Below are 15,071 nucleotides of genomic sequence, written 5' to 3'. Positions count from 1 at the left end.
TGACATGATTTATCTTTGTCTAATTTTTTTACATCACAGAAACCTGGCATTTTAAAGGAGTGTAGACGTTTTGTATCCACTGTATTGTTGGAGGCTCTTTGTTAAATATAATTAAACTCCCTTATTAATTGTTGTTTGTTAAATGTTTAGTGTTGGTGCATTTGAAGTTTGAATGACAAAAAAAACACATTACCAAATAGGGTGTACGATTCAGAAAATGTCACAAACAGTTTTTTTTTTTTGTATTATTATTATTGCTGCTGCACTTTAACATATACTGTTGTCACAAGCATAGACATTGTGGAAGAGATGCAGTGCCACAGGAAACACAGAGGAAGTCTCAGATGTGGCCCTTACCTTAAATGCTGCACAGTTGTGATTACAGTTTTTAATCATTTGAACTACTAAAGCTTGTAATTGAGCAGCACGTTATATGATTAAGTAACACTCCCAAACACTTTCTTTTTCCCCTGACCAGCATACATTCAATCAAATGGCCATCAGAAAAATAAACTTAATATACAAACTCTGGTGCATTTGCACGTTTAGTTGGATTTGTTGCTGACCAATCAACCGGACGGACGCAGCCCGAAAAGCAGGGTCTGTTTCCAATTTTTGTGCATTTTTTATGTGTGGTGTGAAAGCAATGCAGACAAATTATTTGAGGATAAATTCAAACGTTACATTACCATTAAATGAACTGCTCAGCAAGCCATCATATGGAATGCAGCCTGTATATGTGGCATATAGCCTCTATTTATACAAGACCAATTTGGTCTGCTCCAGGGAACACAGAGTTTCCCTTCGGGGATCAATAAAGTATTTCTGATTCTGATCCCGAGGACGGGTGTGTGTGTGTGGGTGTGTGTGTGTGGGTGTGTGTGTGTGTGGTGTGTGTGTGTGTGTGTGTGTGTGTGTGTGTGTGTGTGTGTGTGTGTGTGTGTGTGTGTGTGTGTGTGTGTGTGTGTGTGTGTGTGTGTGTGTGTGTGTGTGTGTGTGTGTGTGTGTGTGTGTGTGTGTGTGTGTGTGTGTGTGTGTGTTGTGTGTGTGTGTGTGTGTGTGTGTGTGTGTGGTGTCTTCGGGTTTGTGTGTGTGTGTGTGTGTGTGTGTGTGTGTGTGTGTGTGTCAGTTTCACACACTGATTAAGGAGGTGGCCCATCTTGCTCAGATAAGGAGGAGTACCTAATCTTCACATAACTATGCTGATTCCGTTCTTCTGGTGTAAAGTCATTGTCTGTTTTTCTTACAGTGTCTGTCAGCAGCATGGGCCAGCATCTAGGAAAGAGGGAGTCTCCCACAGGCAGCAAGGTAGGACTCCTCCTCCTTACATGGCCAGTTTTGTGCATGTGAAATAAAAAATATCTTGGAGTGTGTGTGTTTGTAAGCATTTTTGTCAGTTGTGGTCTGAGAATGAGTTTTTCTTTAACATTATCAGTGTGAAGACTGTCCTTTATCAGCACGACTTTGGACTTGGACCTTCAGTCACGCTGATTTGTTCTCTTCTGCTTTCAGCCAAACTGTTGCATTAAAGGTCTTTTTAAAATAATTTGAGCTAATGTATCTAACACAGCACAAAGGCAAAAAATCCTTCATTCTTAACACATAGTGTATTCATCTCTAAGGTCTAAGGACAAAACGTTTTTTTTTTTTAATGTTTACAAGTCATTTGATATATATCTGAGCCATGTACGTGTTTGTGGTTACAAATGACTTGGATCACAGATCCAATCACACTTATCTCTAAAAAGTATTGCAAAGCAGTAATTTATGGATCCACATATCCCTGCTTCATATGGAGATTTTCTTTTCGAGTAGAGGAGTGATAAGGTGATGATGACTTTGCAAATGTTGTGTGGATCCATATCCATTTACATCTATGCATTACATTGACTTGCATTAAAATCACTGTACTGGGTTGAGAAAAGGCAGTGTGAAATATCTACTCTCTTTCTTAGATAATGTACTATTCTATTCTTTATCCCAAATGCTCAAATATGTTAAGAACCACTCATGTAGTTAAATGAAGACATTTTTAATTTACATTTTGACACATTTTGGCTGGTCAGTTTTTTTTAGGTACTTCTGCGCAGATGGAATTGTTGGGAAGTTTTGGGAACCCATTTTGCACATTGCATTTATAACTTTGCTTTCTGTAACCGCCAGCTTCCTGCTCTTACTAGAGGCACATTGTCACGGCACTGTCCAAAACATGATGGGTCGCCATGGCTCTTGTGTGTCACCCTGTAATAACCCCCTTGAAACTGCAACAACACTCGGCAAAGGAACCCATTTGAACTGGAGGAAGTAAATAGATGATTGTGTGCCTCAAAACTGATGCTGACCCCTCTCCAGGTACACAGCTCATTTAACCATTAGCTATGGTCCAGTGTTCATCAGGACTGTGTTTGGCTACTCCCACACAGTTCAGCTGTCTGACATTGATAATTGGCCATCCATAAAGCAACAAATGATTATTCTCACAGCAACAACCCTTTGTCACCACCATCTAGAAATTACCGATTTTTCACAGTTTCTTTTCTATCTAAACAGCTGTGATAGGTGTGAAATGTTCCCATGGTCCTGTGCGTCTTGTGTTGATGTTGACTCAGATGTAATGCTTAAAACACTAAACGGGATTAAAGTATCAGACAGAGCGATGTTATGCCGGCTAATGCATTGTGTTTTCTGATGTTGTAGGACTTTGTTCTGTTAGCAAGTGAGTGTGTGCAATTATTGCCCTTTAAAGTCCCATATATTTTTAATTTTCAAGTTTGTACTTGTATTTTTAATTTTTTTTTTAAATTAAATTACATTAACTAAATCCTTTTTAAAATAAAAAAGACATTAGTTTTCACCTGTTTCTTTAAGCTTCTTTACCAGAAATGCCCAGACTGCTCTGATTGGTCAGCGTTTCCACGTCTTCCACATCTGCGCACTCAGTCTCTGCGCCGTCATTGCAGCCGGGGAATGACTGTAACGGCACTGTAGCAGCCCTTTGTACCTATATATTGTATAGGTGTGACATCACAATGTTACGGTAGTTTTAAAGGCGTCGTTTCTGAATATGGATTGTGTGCATTTCTCTATGGACAGTGTGTTTTATACTTTAACAGTATTTAAATAGAACCTCAACCTTGACATATTATTTTTACAAATGGGGCGTTTAAAGCATTAGGATTGATCAGGGAGTTTGCACTAAGGTTGAGAGGGAAAATAAGCTTTTACATCAGTGCTATAATATAAACAGGAAGTATTATCAGATATGAAATTGCACTTAAAGGTCCAGTGCTCACAAGTGTAATTTTCTTCTTTTTCTCTTGTAACAAACAAAGCCTGGGCATTTTAATGGGCTGGGAAGCAAGGTGCTCTGATGTGCCCCAGTGTTAGCACTTGACAGAAATTGTCTGCCTCTAATAGTCCTGTAATTAAATCATTTTTCTTTCATTTCTTTTCATCTTTCTGCTCTGTGTGCACAGAAATAACAACCCAGGCACCGTTTCTGTACTCCAAGTGTGGAGAACCAGGCAGAAACTGGGACAGTAATCTCATTTAATTGCATAATGTAATTGACCCCATCTGTGCTTTAGTCCTTTTTATCACAGCTTTTCAAAATTACAGCTGATATAGTTGTATATTATGGCATGTTAAGGAAATTATTGTGTGTATACAGTGTATATACTCTATGTATCTGAAGTTTGAATATATGGAATGAACCTTGAATATACAGTATTGACTGAAAGTCTGAATATATGTTATGAAAGTCTGAATAATGAGTCTGAAAATATGGAATGGAAGTCTGAATAAATGGAATAAAAGTCAATATATTATATATTTTCAGACTTTTATTCCATATAGTCAGACTTTCAGTCAATATGTTCAAGGTTCATTCCATTTAAATCAAATCAATCAATCAAATATCACAATATTTTTCACCAAAAAGCGATGTTGTAGCGTTGACTATTGGTGCTTTCACAAAATATTAACATTGATAAATAATCACCAATGAAATAATGACTAAGTGGGTAAAGGCAAATATTAAAACAGCTAGTATGTCTGGTAAGTTCAGAAAATGACATCACTTGTGTCACATTATTATGATAACCAAAATGTAAAGCAATACGCCACAGTTTGTTGAAATAGGGTTATTCACCATCTCTTCTATATAGGTGGGCAAACGTATTTTTGGCTCAGTGCATGCATTGTACTCGTTGTGAATACGCTGGCCACAAGAAGTAATTCGGTTTAGATTTTGTTGTCGTCGGGTCACTTTTACTCACTACATGCTAACCGGCAACATAGGATTCCATTTACTACGCAGTGCAATGCTGGCAGCAGCATGAAAGTAACAGTCTGCCTGTGTGGTCTGGCTCGTGGCCAGCTACCTGGCTGCTGCCTGTAATGGGTGGAGTGATCATGTTGGCGTGCTGGGGGGAAAGAGGAGAGCCTTAACCAGCAGGGAGGCTAACAGCTCAGCCCACGGATGATTTGTTTCCTGAGCCTCCAAAGCACACTTTGGAAAGAGACGAGCAGGAGCAAGAGAAGTGGATTAATTTGGGTAAAAAGTGTGAAGCTGCCAGGAGAGGTGTTAGGGCAGCATGTCGCACCAAAGCTGCATTGTTTACTTAGTTGTATAATTGTGTACATCTCTATACCATTTTTTTTCCCTTCCCTTTCTTTTGGTTTGATTACCATGGCATCAAAGTAAATGTAAAGGTCTAGCATAACAGCCAGTTGTCATAGTGACTGTCAAGCAGAAACGGAGCGTGACAGAGTAAGGCAGGTTGTGTTTAGATGCTGTTGTCTGAGTCGTGATCCGTCTCCCAGTTCCTTATCTTTTCAGAAAAGGTGAAATATATCCATGCCTCCTTTGTCCCACCTCATGAGCAGTTCTGACAAAATATATCTCTGAAATCTTCACATCTGTGATATTATAGACCCTGAAATCCCACTTAGATTTATTGGATAATAACACTAGCCTTGCTCCTGTGTTTTCACCAGAGTAGGGACAGAGGGTTGCTTAGATGTTTCAAATTGCAAATACATCCTCACTGATTGGAGCAGATTTCTCCTTACACACTGGATGGAGTGTTAGCTGAGATCTTGCCAGATTTAGTCGTCACTGCGACTCGACGTTCAAAGCCTACAAATCCTTTGTGTCTAATAAATCACAAACAGACAAATATACCTTTTTAACAGCAGCCATGTTGACATCTCATAGTAGGAAAAACACAGGGGTATGATGGCTGCATTCCACTTGGGAAATGCCCTGGTATTGTGCATGCTGACTCACTGAAATAGCTTACTGGTACACTTGATGGAATTGAGCCATTGTTAAGGTTACCAATTTCAGCTGTGGTTTTCTTACTATGACAAGTCAAAATATCTGCCATAAAAAAAGGTTTATTCTGTCATTTCACATTGCATTGTATGCATTGTCGGATCTATTGCTCCAGGTTAACACAGCATAAAGAAGACAAAGCAACCAGTACATGCAGTAATACCTCAACCACTGCAATCATTTCACACCATTTGCAATCAAGCATGCATTTCTTACCCCTGGTGTTTGTGGAGATTGCATGCTAACCAGAGATAACTGTATGATACAGATCACGTTGAGATATTTCCTGCCCAGCTACAGTGAGAGGAATTGACCATTCAGCTATCTCAGACATCACCAGTAAACATCAGGATTAGAGATGGTCCAACACCATGTTCTTCTTCCCGATTCTGATACCTGAACTTGCGTATCGGCCGATACGGAGTCCTGATCCGATACTGCTGTGTCATATATTTTTATTATGTTTTAACAGGTGTATACCACTTCCCTGTATGGATGTGATATGATTTCTATTTTGGTTGTCAGTCTGGCTCAGGTTAAACTCTCAAACAATGAATGCCACAGAACTTCCTTTTATTATCCTGTTTGACAGCCAGTTAAAAAACTTAAAATTAGTTTATTTATGTTCTTTAAGTTGTTGTTGTTTTTTTAAGGCTTTATTACATGGTATTGGATCGGTATAATTTCCAGTACCAGCGTTAGAGGCAGTATTGGATACCAGTGTCGGTATCTGTACAACTCTAATCAGGATGTGGTGTCAAAGCCTCAGAGTGGTAGTGCACCATTTTCTTTTGTTCAGCCTTACCATTTTCTACTGAACAATCCGAAAAGAAATCCAATCCACTGTTATTTCTTTGGCCTTGGACGTATTAGTCCAAATACAATTTTGCTCTGTTAAGACTGCAAATGAGACCAACAGGCAACTTATATTGCAGTCAATTAGCTTTTGTGTTATTGGTGCAAGTCTGTTTTGGATTGTACCACAGACATAAAACTAATTTTACTCTTCAGCTCTGGGGGAAATACAAGTTTAGTGATACTTGGCTTGAAAAAAAAAAAAAAAGTTAATTAAATAGTCTTAAATTTGACTTGGTGAAACCTGCAGAAACTCTGGCTAGAGCTGATCAACGCATCATTCGTAACACTATGATGGTGTTTTTGGTTTTAGGAAGCCTTAAGAAAAGCCACCCTTGAAACTACTTTAAATGCCAAGTAATGTCAAGAACTGTGTGCTGACCTTACTTAGTGAGTGGAGGCTTAGGAGGCATAGAATTCATTGAGCACCAGCCTCTCTTTTGTTGATCGTATTCACATTTACAGTGAAACTTCACATTATGATCCTGCTTTGTCAATCCTTCTTTGTGCCGGACTGTGACACAGTCTCATCACTGACGCTACTGAATTGAAGAGCAAAGTCTCCAGATGAGGGAGCTTGAGGCTCAGCCAGCAGACCACCGGGCTTCAGCTCTACCATTGTACCCAATTAGAGCCCTCTATGAGTTGTGACAAGCCCAGCAGGCGTGTTCCGGTCTCTTCTGTTCCTCTGCGTGAGGTCTTTCCACATCTGAATCATAAATGACAGTTTTCTCACCTCAAGTCTGTTCAGATTTGTACTCCGTGGTGGGTCCTCAGTTACTGTAAGCACGGGAGCCACCACATTTTTTGTTAAAAAAAAAAAAAACTAAAATGTCTTAACATGAATCCAACATATTATTAAAGAAATAAAGCAGCCTATTTGTGGAAAGTCACGAAGGTAGCCATCCTCATATAGTTAATCCTAAGGATTCACTGTGTATGTTTAACATTGAAACAGGATCAACACATTCATGGCAACAATTATTTTAATAGTGTATTCCATGCACTATAAAAGTATGTATAAAGGCTTTAGGCTGCCTACCCATTAATGTAGGCACAGTTTAATACGCAACTTAATTTTATACAATGCACTATATGTAGTAGGGGGTCCCTGATCCTACTTTGTTTCAGGTTATGGGGTCCTTGCCCTAAAAAATGTTGAAGACCCCTGCTCTGTTGTGTTTTGTACCAAGAATTCTATTTTATTTGGCCCCACAAGTGACAGTTACTCTCCTCATATTGATAATGTTAATACTGTCTATAGGATTTTTTTGTTTATTTTAGTCATTGGACAGAAATGTTTTGCGCTAATGATAAATATTCATCACGTTTTCTTTCTTTTTTATGAAAAACTATAAGGTTCTAGTTTTCTTTCAACGACCACAGACTTGCAGTTAAGGCTTTAACTGCATCATTTCAAAATGTTATCTTCATGCCCCATGGCAATCCGGCCTTCACTAGGTAAATTGAATAACTTCCCGACAGCTCTAAAGAACAGATGAATGTAAGAGATATCTGTTTGTCCTCTTAACATTTGACAAACATTATAGCAGTATAAAACTGGCCTTTTGGAGGTAGTGCTACATTGTGTCTAGAGTCCCACTGTGTCTCGTTCTTGTTATACCTCAGTGAAAGGGTGAGATGATCCCATCCATCTCTGAGGTTTGGGCAGGATGAAACACTGAAAGACACAGCTATCACAGAACCACAGATGGGAAGAGGATTTCGTTTGAAAGTGTCAAATTGGCCAAGCACTGAAAGACATTCAAATGGCTTCACTCTTCTTCTCCTCTCACAACTCACAGGACTGAGTGGAGCTGAGGCAGCAACCACCATGGCCAGTCTGAAAAATCGATGCTCACAAAAATTAGCCTCATTGCTTTTAAGCAGTGCATACAGCCAGACAATCAAACATTAGAGACATTCATTATTTTTTTTCAAACTTGTTTGCTAAGCCTTGCCCCTCTTAGTTACTGTCCCACCTGCCAAGCTTTCCGTTCTCACACTTATACGTACATAAAGGTAGCAGATTTACCCCGTAAAATTATTTACGAAATGATCCTTGATTTCAGAAAGCAATCATTTCTAGCTCAAATGATATAAGATTTAATCTTGTGTTTTTTATTTTTATAAGTAACAACACCTTCCAAACGCTGTTTGTGCAGAGTATCACTCTTACCCGTATTCTCCACCCGGGAACGTCTCAGAAGTCTGAGACGCAGATTATACTAACTCTACAAACACTTGAAAGAACAGTCTTATGTTTATTAAGCTTGACCCTACCTTCCACTCCAAGCACTCCTCCCATTAAACTCATGCATTTTCTTTCCTGATAATGTCCTTAAAAAGAAGAATTTGTGATGTCTATTATGTTTTCTACCTCCAAGAGGAATGAATCGTCGTCCCTGGTGTTGTAGAGGATAAATATGATATTGGGGGGGGGGCTGTTTCACTTCCTGCCCGGCTGCCTGAACGGCAGGCTCACTTGAAAATAGATTTGGCACATATCTTTAGCGGAGCGGAAAGCCACTTCCTGCATGCTTCTGGGTGTCGCGGGTGGTCAAATACTTTCCCTGGTGGAAAATGGGAGTGACTGCAGCCCAGTGCACACTTCTGCACTTTAAAGAAAGCCTTTACGGGATTATCAGACGGTACATTCAAGTGATATATTTTTTTCATTTAAGTCACATCAGTGTATTTGGAGTTTTCACAATGACATCTAGCGGCCATTTTGACATTGGCTGCACATTATACTATAGGTGTTGTTGGACAGGTGTAGGAGCTCCATCACCCGCTTGGATGGAACCTGGGAACAGCATTAGCAAGTGAGGGCATAGAACAGCAGGAGGGGTTGTAGAAAACAAGAATAATTGGCCAGTGTGATCCTAATTGAGCGTTTCTCTGATCTTCTTTGCATGCCTCAAGGTCAGCTGATGCTTCACTGTCTCCACACCAACAGGGTCTTCTTAACAAGACCTATATTTAATAAGCCACCACTGGTGAGTAGGTGTGACAAGTCATGCTGACCGCTTCTGCGCTAGACAGGTCCACTTAGAATTTTTTTTTCTCTTCCACTTTTTCCCCATGTATTAATGATGACTGCCAGACACAGTGAAGAACAACAGTGTAGTTATTTTGGGGATTTTTTAAAGTGTATGATACTGGATACGATATCCCTGATTATAACACAGGAAGACGTGTGGCAGTGATGAGCAATGCGATGTGATATGAGGTAGTTTGGGTTAAGTTTGAGTGAGTGGTGTTCACCGCAAGTGCCCTTGGTACGCTCGCTGGGCAGAGCACACTTGACTGTGATCTTCCTGGAAATAGAACCCTCAATCTTGTTGCACTCTTCTTGCTTCATGTGATGCATGTCCTCCAGCAGGGTTAGAAACAAGGTGTTTGAGGAAAAGATTTCTTTTTAAAATGCCTAAACAATTGTCAAATAAAAACAACGGGGCAAAAAAACTGTTCATATTTGTATATGTCTGTGGGAATGTAGGGATAACGTAAGCTGTATCAATGCAATCCTAATGCAACATGTTGTCTTTCTCTGCCTTGCTTTCTCTGTCTCTTGCTCTTTTTGCTTTAAAAGGTGCCCTGCCACACAAACATTTTTACTTACTTATTTTAAATATGTTAGGTCCATTTGTGTTTGTGTAATAAGCTGTGACTTAGAGCTAACCCAACATGTAACCACCTCTAACTTTTGAATTGTCTCCATTTTAACACCTACTAATGAAATGTCCTGTTTTTTTTCTGTTTCTCCTTGTTTTATATACTAAATGTTATTATTGTCATTTTCTATTCTAACTTCAACCGGCCTAATGGACCGCAGATGGAAAGTAGCCCTCGGGCAACAATCTGGCATTTTTACGTGTACTGCTGTATATGTTCATCATTGTGCATTGTCCTAAATTAATTAATAAAAAAATGAATTGCTACCTCCTTTGTCAGCTCTAGCCGCTGAAAAGAAGTAAGCGGAGAAATCAGGCCAATTACAAAATCTGGTCAGTCTGACGTCATGTTGCCTGAGCTCATAACTATTCATGTTGGTACAGGGTAAAGGATGCTGATGGCCAGGCTCTCATTGGATAGCTGTTAGCCAATCAGAGTCAAGCAGCTGAGCTTGTTGAATATTAATAAGAACTGGCACAAATCGAGCTGAGTCTTCCTGCAGGCTTTCTATACCACGCTAGAATGGCTGGAAACAAGGTAACCAAGACATATTTCTACAAAAAAATGTTACAAAGTCCATGGTAGAACTTCAGTGGACAGTGGAAGGGCACCTTTAAAATCATTGGTTGAGGGACCAGGGACTATCTGTTTTTCCTGTTTGTTATCTCAGATGCCACAAAAAATGTGGACTTTAAAATCCTTCACTTCTGCTCCTTCCATACCTAAATCAAATTCCCGGTAAGGAGATGCAATGTAACACCAAGACCATGTCTTTAACCAACAATAATACTGTACATCTTTGTTGTCAGCGCATGTCAATGTACTTGACACTGAAGATATTGAGGATTGTATACAAGTAAAACAAACCTATTCAAAAATGTGCGTTATGAATGGCAGATGTAGGGTTAATCCTAGTCTCTGATTGGCTTGTTCTGCTCTGAATTGATCGTGATTAATAATCTCATCACTTGAGAGCTGCTCTTGAACTTTCCTCCTACACACTGGTGTAAGGAGTAGAGATGGTCTGATACCTTTTTTTTGCTTCCCGATACCGATTCTGATACCTGAACTTGCGAATCGGCCGATACCGAGTACTGATCCGTAACCAGTGTGTTATATTATTTATTATGTTTTAACAGCTGTATGCTCTATCCCTGTATGGATGGGATTTCTGTCTTTGCTGACAGTCTGGCTCAGGTTAAACTCTTTGTGAAACACAAACAATGAATGCCACGGAACTTTCTTTTATTTTCTAGTTTGACAAGCACTTATAATGGGAGAAAAACATAAATAAACTACTTTAATATAGATTTTCTTTGGGGCTTTATTATGTGGTATCGGATGGGTCCATAAACTCCAGTACTTACCGCTACCGCTACCAGCGTTTTAGGCAGTATCAAGTATAGCTATTGGAACATCTCTAGTAAGGCATAAGTTAAATTTGTCTTATTGCTTACTCTCAGTGAATAACTTTTCTCTCTTTTTAGACTGTTCTTAAGTTTATTCTCACTAATTTGAAAAACAATCAGGGCCGTATGAATCAAACCTTAAAGCCCCTGAAGTTTTTACGTTTAATATTCATGACTAAATAAGGTGTTTTTGATTGTTGAAGTATTATTTATTCAGAGTTTAACATTCCACCACTACATTATGCTTCATCAGGTGTGTGTGTGTGTGTGTTTTCATTTTTACTCAACTGTTGCTGAATCCTGATTGGTGCACAGAAATAAAATTACCTTTTTCCAGCTGAAACCCCGCCACTTCAATCAGGGTCTTAAAGAAACCTCTGGAGGTCTCTTTAATTTGAAAACCTTTTCAAGTCAAAAGAAATTTAATAATTATATTTTTATTGTTAAGTTTGCGACTCGGAGTAAAAGTAATGGCATGAGGCCGATATCGCCTTATTGTTAGGATAGCGATCACCCTCTATCAACATGTGGACTATTGGTTTGTTTTTTGTGTTATACTATCTGAATTCAGTACTTAGCCTGTTTAATTGAATCTCAATCTCCTCATATCAAAACAAATTTACATAATTTGTTCAAACAATTGAAAGGACAAATACAATTTCAAAAGCGTGGCACTTTGTTGACCTTTACGTGATTTTCATCAGTAAGTGCTTGCTCACAACACTTGTCCACCTCTCCTCGGCCCACGGGGCTGTGTCCCAGTTTCACTTCTCTGTATGCTCACGTCATGGTGAGCAATGTGCCCAACAGGTTCTGAACGCCTGTGTTGATCCCCCATGTTGGCAAACCCACTCGGAAGTGGAAGCTGGGGATGTGAGTGTGCATTGTCGTCAGAGAGGTGGGAGTCAACAGGAGGATTAAAGTGTGAGGATTAGCAAATGCAGATATTTAGTTCATTTGAAACCAAAACATAGAAACATATAACTTGTTATAATTAGCTATAGAAAGAAATGAACATGCCATAGGGACTTAATTTTAATTACAGGGGAGATTAATTCGACTCACCCAGTGTGGCCAAATATCTGGAAAGCCTGATAAAACAGGCGTATGATGTTTCCATTTCATTTCATTCCAGATTGAATCTAATTTAATCTTTTATGTTACTTCAATATAAGCCGCAACTCCGTACTGGCAAAGTCTACTACAGAAGTAAATGCATCAACATAGAAGCAAGGCATTGTAATAAACAACTGCCTGCTGGAAATGTTTATTGGTGAGGGTTTTTTTTTCTAATGGGATTTCAAACAAACGTGAGCACGATGCAAAACATTTTAATTAAATCAAACAATTTGTATCCAGATCCCAAATTATCTTCTGAAGAAGAGATTCCCAGCTCTTGTCCCAGCTGACACAAGAGACTAGTTAATCACTGTACCAGTAACCGCTATCATCTAATTGGAGTTTACCTTTCGAGTTGCTTATGTGCACTCTCTGCACATGCTGACCGTAGCCTATCAGCCTCATGGACTCGAGATGGCAGACCCAAGTATGGATTTACTGGCTGATTATTGACTTATAGACTTATCGTGGTATTCTTTAAGACATCCTTAACATGCACATATATGATGAAAACACAATTCATTTATTTAGAATCCAAACTTAAAATACGTTTACACCACACACAAAAAATATACATAAAAGGACGTACACAAATGTTAATTATTAGTATGGCAAGTAATGTAAACTTTTTTTTTTTTTTTGTCTTTGAACGTTTTGTTTTGAGGATTTCAACCATACAATACAGCTATTCATCAAATAGCTTTAGTTCCAGTCCAAGTATATTTAAAACAGAAAAAACAAGCACACGTCAACCATTTCCTGTGGGTGTTGAGTGACAGGTGTAGAGTAAGAGCTCCATCACCTGCTTATTGTCTGGGGAACCTGGGAGTAGTGCTCTTAGTGTGCTCAAAGGCAACTGGGTGAGGGCGGAAAATAACAGGAGGCGCCGAGAAAAATGAATACAAAAGTAAATATGAATCATTTTACACAACAATCCCAAGTGCAAATGTACTTGTGTAATCTGTCTACTTTACAGAATGAATCCTGTCTAAAATCCAGATGAATATGACTAATGAAACATATAGATTTTGGGTCATATCTCAATATGTATCTTATGCCATTCAAAGTGTAGAACCTTCTTTTTAATGTTGAAAGAATGAGTCTGAGCATAATTCTGCTGTAATGATAAAGCCTAAATAGTTAGCTTATCTCTCTCTCTCTCTCTCTCTCTCTCTCTCTCTCTCTCTCTCTCTCTCTCTCTCTCTCTCTCTCTCTCTCTCTCTCTCTCTCTCTCTACTGGTCTGTCTTTGCTCTGTTGCCATGGCACCTCCTCAGCACCTCATCTCTTCATTCTGTTTTTGTGTTCCTATTAAAGGCTCCATCACCTGAACCTGTAGCAGAGCAGACAGCAGCGCCGGCAGCAGTAGCAGCAGAACCTGACTCACATGATGAAGTCTTTGGTAAGGGTCAAAAATCTTAAATTTCAATTGATATGCATATTGCCATCACATTAAACTCCCAGTGTTGGTCAGGCTTTCCTATTAAAAACCAACGGACACACAAAAAGTGATATACTTCTTTTTATCCTTTAGGCTACTTAACTTGGTGTATAAAAGACATACTGTATTGTGGAACACAATTAGGGATATCCACCATTATTGAGCAGACCCTAAGAAACTCTAATGCCATCAACATTATGTCTTCTACTGCATGTGTAGGCATGCTGCAGAGGAGCATTGGTGCACAGTGAAGTACACATGCAGTCAGACAATTACTGAATTTAAAAAGCTTATTTTAAACTGGAGATATCATACCTGGGGTTGGAGAGCACTTTTCTATCCATAAGAGTGTATCATTGAATGAACTATAGATGTTGTGGTAGTTTCTGAGGCCGTATGTCATAAAGCTCAAAGGGAAGCTCTGAAATGTGTTGTCAAAAAATCAACAGAACCTGGAATGACTTGAGCCTTAAATCCACATTAGCATTGTAGCTCCTTTAACTCCGCTATCTTGACTCAATATCAGGTTTTTTTGAGGCAACAATGAAAGGCTTCTGCTTTCCAACACTGGCTCAGAAACTGCTAACCCTGCGACGTAACATTTGTTTGGAGTGAGCATTCTCACTCCAATTAGAGTGGCTTGTGAAAACTTAGCAGTTACCGTGATGAGTGGGCGTTGTGAAGGCCAACCATTCCTCATAGTGAGAAACTCTCAGACGTCATTGTTCCAGGAACGCTAAAGTTTCTTTTCTCACAGTCGTGCATTTAAAGTTTTCCCTCTGTCACATTCATTGGGATATGTTTGGAGTTACAAGACAGGAGTTAGCTTTGTAATACTGCACCACAGCACTGCAATTGCTTGTGCATATTTGCTGAATTCTTATTTTTATAATGAGGCATCATGCTCTTATTTAATTATAATCAAGATTAAATTTGACTGGATTTTCTGCTGGGATATACGCTATAATTTACGCATACTGCATTCATAACAGATCAAGCTATATAAAATAATATACTACTTCAAATTGTTTTATTTGTTTATAGCTCTATAAAAAAGTTATTTCCCCAGCACTTCAGTAATATTTTTACTTTTAAAAATGAATTTTACCAGAATCCGATTTGTAGTAGACTCAAACACAGTTTAGTGTATTATACAGAGGGTCAAAGATATGGAAAAGTCTTCCCACATGCCTCATTGAGGTTTCTAAAGAACAGTTTAAACAGAGAGTAAAA

At 38.9% G+C, this 15,071-nt stretch overlaps 1 protein-coding gene across 1 annotated transcript in view; it reads left to right on the top strand.

The window, feature by feature from the left end:
- Positions 1 to 15,071, top strand: part of mbpb (myelin basic protein b) — a 68,478-nt gene that overhangs the window by 9,928 nt on the left and 43,479 nt on the right. Inside the window, exons 2-3 of the transcript XR_004332427.1 lie at positions 1,250 to 1,308; positions 13,715 to 13,799. The gene's annotated coding sequence lies outside the window, so the exon portion shown is untranslated. The remainder of the gene's footprint in view (positions 1 to 1,249; positions 1,309 to 13,714; positions 13,800 to 15,071) is intronic.

The sequence above is a fragment of the Etheostoma spectabile genome, chromosome 6 (assembly GCF_008692095.1).
Source record: "Etheostoma spectabile isolate EspeVRDwgs_2016 chromosome 6, UIUC_Espe_1.0, whole genome shotgun sequence".
Lineage (NCBI taxonomy): Eukaryota > Metazoa > Chordata > Actinopteri > Perciformes > Percidae > Etheostoma > Etheostoma spectabile.
This window is presented reverse-complemented; position numbering and strand designations above follow the sequence as displayed.